At 33.2% G+C, this 6701-nt stretch overlaps 1 long non-coding RNA gene across 1 annotated transcript in view; it reads left to right on the top strand.

Moving 5' to 3' along the window:
* The first annotated feature begins 1395 nt into the window (after positions 1-1395).
* Positions 1396-6701, top strand: part of LOC309491732 — a 6769-nt gene continuing 1463 nt past the window's right edge. Inside the window, exon 1 of the long non-coding RNA XR_014203278.1 lies at positions 1396-1460. This is a non-coding gene — a long non-coding RNA (uncharacterized lncRNA). The remainder of the gene's footprint in view (positions 1461-6701) is intronic.

Below are 6701 nucleotides of genomic sequence, written 5' to 3'. Positions count from 1 at the left end.
TCACAGACTCCACTCACCCTGGACACCCCCTGTTTGAACTGTTACCGTCAGGACGGCGACACAGATCACTGGCCACAAGAACATCCAGGCACAGGAACAGTTTCTTTCCACAGGCCATTTCCCTTCTGAACACTTAACATGCCCCTCAAGGCATATGCCTGTAAGTGCAATACTCCCACTGTCTAGTGTAATATTCTCTAACTCAGGTGATATTTATATTTATATTATTCATACTACTCAAAATACTGTAAATATGTTCATAATCTGTAAATGTTTATTCGGACTAAACCCAACTGTGACCCTACTTTTTTTACTATTATACTTTATTTTAATTTTATTTTTATATATATATAATTTATTCTTAGAATTTGTATTACTATGTTTCTTGTTGTATTTGTATATGTGCACTGGAAGCTTCATCACCAAGAAAAAATCCTTGTGGGTGCAAGCACACTTGGCAATAAAGCTCTTTCTGATTCTTTCTGATTTTTGTATTCTATTAGGTCATTAAAAGAAAAGGATCCTTTAACTTTCCTAAAAGCTCTGTTTCTTGCCTTAATTTCTTTATTGCATTAATCTGACCACCAGGGGACTACCTTATGTTGTTTTAATTAATCCACTTCCTTTACCAATAACTTCTACTGCAGTGGAGTGCATGATTTCTACTACGTTTAGATTAAAATCATCTATACTATCATACCTGTTTTAACTCATTCCTTCTAACCTCATACTACATGTCATATTATAAAGTGGCCAGTTGGCATTTCTTAATTTCCATCTAGGGAAACCTATTTCCTCCAACTGAACTGGTCCCACTCCTATTTCACAGATTATTGGGTAATGGTCACTACCTACTGTGGTATCGTGTACAACATCCCACTTACTGACTCTTGCTATTTGTTTAAATACCAAAGTGAGATCAATTGGAGATTCCAACCCTCTTGCTAACTCAGAGCAACTTCTTCTTCTTTAAATTTATTGGCGGTTGGCATACTAATTTTGTGCATTACCGCCACCAACTGTTTGGAGTGTGGAACTCAGAGCAACTTCTGGAATAAAATGTTATATCTGTGCAGTTGTGCATCATGGGTAGGGTGGGAGAAACCAAGTGTGGAGGATGAAGGGGATAATTTGTTGTTTTAAAATTGAACAGTTGTTCAAAGGTTAAATATGTACAGTTTACATGATTGTTAAATATATATTATATTAAAAATAATTTATATTGATTAGGGAAAGTATAAAAATCTAATAAAATTGAGGTTAATTTATTTGGTGAAGTTAATTTGGGGTTACCTACTTGACTATTAGTCTAATAGTTGTGCCCATGGGTTTAAATCTTCACACATTGGCTGTACTTTGTCAGTAGTTGAAATGGTAGTTGAATGAGGTTGCTGGATGAGATTGCTGGATGAGATTGATTGAAAGCGGCTGGGTTTTTATTGGGAAAAGTTAATCAAAAGGTATTTATTCACACCCTATCTTCATTTTTATTTGAAATATTTGCCCTGTTTTTGTGTATTTGAAACTACTTTTGTTTTTCAACTATTCTGAAACCTCTAACCAATGCAATGTATGTATTTTGAGTTTGAGTAAATGGCTTGAGCCAATTTTGTTGGCTGTTGTTGGTACACACTGTGTGTGTTGTGTGTTCGCCGTTATCTTGCGACGTATGACTTTTTGTTTGCGTTTATTTTGTCCTCTCAGTAGTTTTCTTTTAGTATTGCATTTATTTTGTCCTCTCAGTAGTTTTCTTTTAGTATTACATTTGGTCCCTGCCGAGCATTGCTCGGAACAATGTTGGGCCTGTTTTTTTTTGTTTTATTTATTAGGAATGTGCTCTGGTTGGTTATGTGGTTTAGAACTAGAGTGTATGATATTCATTTTGTTTGTTTATGTTTTGATACTATCCGTGAGTGAGATATGTAATTTCTTATTCCCTAAGTCTGTCAGTTATACGATTGTGTTGGCTGTTTGTATAATAATATATTATTAGCATTGTTTTTGTTTCTTTTATTTGATTTGGGAGTTTGTATAAGTTGTTTGTCTGCTTGTGCAGACTTGGGTATCCTTTTGAGTAATTAATTTTTTAGTTAATTGTGATCCCTGATCTTGAGTGTTCAGTGTGTGGGCATTTGTGAAGTTTTCTGTTGTGAAGTGCTGAGGGTTGAGGATACTGTGTGCAGTGAAGAACACAGATTTTATGTGAGTGATATGAGCTTTAGTTTTTTGAGTGAGTGGCTGTTTTCCTTGCACTTTAGCCCTCAGCCTTATCTTTTGCATTTAGAGTTTTTCATTGTGTGTTGTGTGTTTTTAAAAAAAATATATTTTATTTTAGGAAAAGGCATAAAAAAGCTCCCCTTTTTAATCTTTGCCAGTTTTTAGTAATGGTTTTGTATTATGCTTGTTAATGACTATTTTTGTTCTTGTATTTTTGCTGGTGTTATCTGTTCCTTTTGAATTTTTGCAATTAAGACAATAATGACATTGTTTTTGTCTTTTGTCCTACTTATGTTTGTCGCATTTAGTTTTTCAATGCACATTTTGTAAAGCAGATTTGTCCCTTGTACTTCATGTTTTTCCTGTATTAATGCCTTCTATCGTCTTTGTTTTAAGGAGCATTTTATTTTTTTATTTTTTTATTAAGAAATGTTTATTTCATTAAGAAATTAATGTCATACTCAGGAAATGTATTTGACGACTTTTGTTTTTGTATTTATGGATTGGCCATTTGTTACCCTTTAAGCCTTGTTTAATTGTACCTTTTCCCCCCTTAATGTTCATTCATCTCCATTTTTGTCTGATTGATCCTTTGCAATGATGGTATTATGCTTTTGTTTTGGTCTTTTGTATTTTAAAACTTTCACTTATTTCTTCCATTGTCTGCCTTTTATGATATTGTATGCCTCTTGATGGTTTGTCTCTGTACAATCCAAACATATATGCTTCCACATCAGTGGTACCTTCCCACATATGCAAGTCACTCATGCCGTTTGCACTGATGACCCCCAATACCAGGACAGATGTTTGCTTTTGCACCTGTCACTGATGAAGTCTGGTTGGACCCTTTCGTCTTTGGGGCCGAGAATTCAATGTTTGTTTTTCCCAAAAACAAGTTGAAACGTGGACTCATCTGACCACAGCACACATTTCCTCTGTCTTCTAGACCATCTGAGATGAGCTCAGGCCCAGAGAACTCGCCGGCATCTCCGCATAGAACGGATGTATAGCTTTCTCCTTGCGTAACAGAGATTCAAGTGGCATTTCTTGATGCAGCGTCAGTTAAGTGAAAATTGTTTTCTAAAGTACTCCTGAGAAAATGTGAGTATTTAACAGAGTAGCATGATGGTTTCTCATGCAATGCCATCTGAGGGTTCGAAGGTCACGCACATTCAACATAAGTCTCCTGCCTTGACCTACACAGACTGAGATTTCTCTGGATTCCCTGAATCTTTTCACAATATTATGTATGGTAGATGGTGAGAGACAAATTCTTTGCAATCTTGCATTGAGAAATGTGATTTTTGAATTGTTTGACAATTCTTTCATGATATTTAGCACAAAGTGGTGAGCCATGACCCATCTTTGCTTGCAAATACTGAGAAGCTCTTTTACACTCAAACACGAATCCCTCAGCTATTACCAATTCACTTGCTCATTGTGGACGGTTTTGAAAGAGTTGGATAATCTAACTTGAATAATCTATTCACTTTTATTTAGCCTCTGTTCCAACTTTTTTGGAGAGTGTTGCAGCCATAAAAATCTAAATGTATTTATATTTACAAAATACCAATGTTGGTCAATGAAAAAATTGGAAAACTTTTCTTTGTAACTTTTGTCAGTAAAAAAAATAAAGTTTCTAGAGAATTATCAAATCACAGATTCTTGATTTTTAATGCATTTTACAAAATGTCCCAACGTTTCTGGAAATGGGGTTGTAATACTAACAGAGGTGCATTGAACAATGTGGCTGTTAAAGTTTTAGGGGTGGTTATTTATTGATGCATTTATTGAATGTTAATGTTAACAATCTGTTTAATTTTTTTTTTTTTAAATCAGCCTTGAAGTTTGTTCTTGCTAATGTTGATGTGTGAATGTGGATTGTAATTTGTAAGTTTGCCTGTCAGCATTTTCTTGTACTCATCTGCATTCTTTGAATTTATTTAATCTTGTAATACCTCCATAACTCTGTTCCCTTTCCCCTTTAAATGACTTGTATTTATGTCTTTGAAACCATTTTGAGAAGCACTATACAACTAAAATTGAGTCAAACAAAGTGGCTTTATGCCACTTTATTTTAGCCTGTGTGCTCCTTTGCATTTTGTATTTATGTCCTTGTGTCCTCTTCAATGCACCATTTGTTTAAGTTTATGACTGTCAACTTATTTATTTTTTTGGCCTTTATGTCTCTTTCCTATTATAAGTTATATATTTTAACATTTCTGTTTGCTCTGTAAGTTAGGTTTTTGATACCGTCTTTATACCTTTTTTGTATTTGGCCACTTTTGTGCCTCTTTGTATTATGATTTTTATACTCTTTTTGTATCCATTAAAACTGATTTTTTTTTTTCTTCAGTGTAATGTGCTGTTAAACGTCTGCATGATTTATATACGTGTTCCCTATGCCTTTTTGTTCCTTGTATTTTTGTGCTCTTTTTATTTTATGTCATTTCTGACAATTTTTGCTTTTATGGCTTGCTATGCTTTTACGGCTTTAATGCTTTTTCTTAGTTCCTTTTTTTTTTTTTTTTTTAACCAGCTTTGTCCACTTGATAATTAAAGTTTATGCTACATTGTATTGTTTAACCTTGCATTGGCACTTTTTTTTTTTGTATTTATGCACATTTTAGGATTTTGTCATAATTTTGTTACTTTTATGCCCTCTATATTTCAATCTGTCTTTGTCTTTTTCCTTTTTGTACAGTATCCCATAAGGTCTTCGTTTCCTTTTACAAATCTGGTCTTTGGGGTCTATATGACCCCAACAATTGATAGAGAAATTGTACAAAAAATATACATTTTTAATTATACAAATAATATATGTTTTTTTTTGTTTACTTCTCATCTATTCATTAATGCTGTGTTTTGGGGGATATGAAGTACTTTTTTACCTATTTACTGCAAAATTCCTCAACTACACCCTTAGCATACATATGAAATATAATTTTTTTATGAAAAAAACACATTAATGATGATCAAATTTAACAATGAGTTGTTTCTGGATATTGATCTAGGTGTTAGATGCATAATTCTGCCATCTGCTGGTTAGATGTTTTTTTTGTAGCTAATATAGTTTTAGCCACAAAGTGTAATTACCATATACTTCCAGCAGAGGCCCCATAGAGATCCATTAATTTTTCTGGATGTGACTTAATGTTCTTATAATAGCTTTTTTATGAATTACATATTTAAACATTTTAAAATACATTAAATCAGTATTTTGTCAAAGTTTAGAAATGTTTTTTGTTGTTGTTTGAGGTCTTTTGAAGTGTCTTGTTATTGCAATAATGCTATATAAATTTGCAATAATATCTTTATTGTTTGTTTGTGTTTGTCTCTCTGTGTGTATTTGATCTGTGTGTAGTCATGTTCTTTCCACGTTGCATTTGTGCTCTCATACCATACCTTCAATTATGTGTGAAATTTTTTAGATTTATGCAGAAATTATGGATTTTATTTCACAATTTCAGTAAAAATGCTCTCTATTGCAGTCACACCCTTTCTCTGTCTATGTGTGTATTTGTGTCTGTGTGTGTGTGGGCGCATATGTGTCTGTGATAATGTTCATTCCACATTACATTAGTGCTCTAGTACCAGGCCTTCATTTATGTGTGAGAATTTTCAGATTTATGCTGGAATTATTGATTTTATTTGTCAATTTCTATAAAAATGCTTTCTTTTGGAGTCAGACCTGTGTGTGTGTTTGTGTGCGCGAACATGTGTGTGTGCAAGTGGTCATGTTTGTTCCACATTTCATTTGTGCTCTAGTACCAGGACTTCATTGTGGTATTGAAATTTTCAGATTTATTCTGGATTTATAGATTTTTTTTTTGACAAATGAAAAATAAAAAACATTTTTTCTACGATTTTCCCATTCATTTCAATGTGGGGTCATATTGACCCCAAGGGACAGATTTGTAAAAAAAATTTTTACATACCTTTAGAACGACCGAATCAAGCCCAGTTTTTTTCTGTGTGTATAGATAGGTAATGTAGAAAAAGTGACAAAATTTAATTCCACTGAGATGAAGGGAACCATTTTTTTTTATTAAAGAAAAGTCGCTTGGGGTCATATAGACCCCAAGGCCCAATTGAGGGTTAAATAAATAAATAAATAAATGAACAGACACAGACACAGTTCACAGACACAGTTCACAGCTGATTATTCTTCCTTTGCATTCCTTTTCACCTTTTGTGTTTGTTTTTATATAGTGATGGTTTTTACAGTTTACATTTATGCCTTGTGGTGTTTGATTTCATTTTAAAGTCTTGTACTTTTATGTCCCTTTTGTTTTATTCATGCCCTTTATGCCTTAATGCTCCTTTATTTTTTGTCTCTGCACTTATGTCCTTATCGTGGTACCTGTGCCCTTATGTGCATTTGTACTTAAAAGGTTGCTTAAATTGTAATTGTATAATCACTTACTTTAATTTTTGACCATTGGTGTTTAAAGCGGTTTTGATACAATTTATATTAAATTAGT

Source organism: Leuciscus leuciscus (genome assembly GCF_965113295.1).
Source record: "Leuciscus leuciscus genome assembly, contig: HAP1_SCAFFOLD_493, whole genome shotgun sequence".
In the NCBI taxonomy this organism is placed as follows: Eukaryota; Metazoa; Chordata; class Actinopteri; order Cypriniformes; family Leuciscidae; genus Leuciscus; species Leuciscus leuciscus.
Note: the sequence above shows the minus strand (reverse complement) of the source record. Positions and strands in the feature narration are given on the sequence as shown.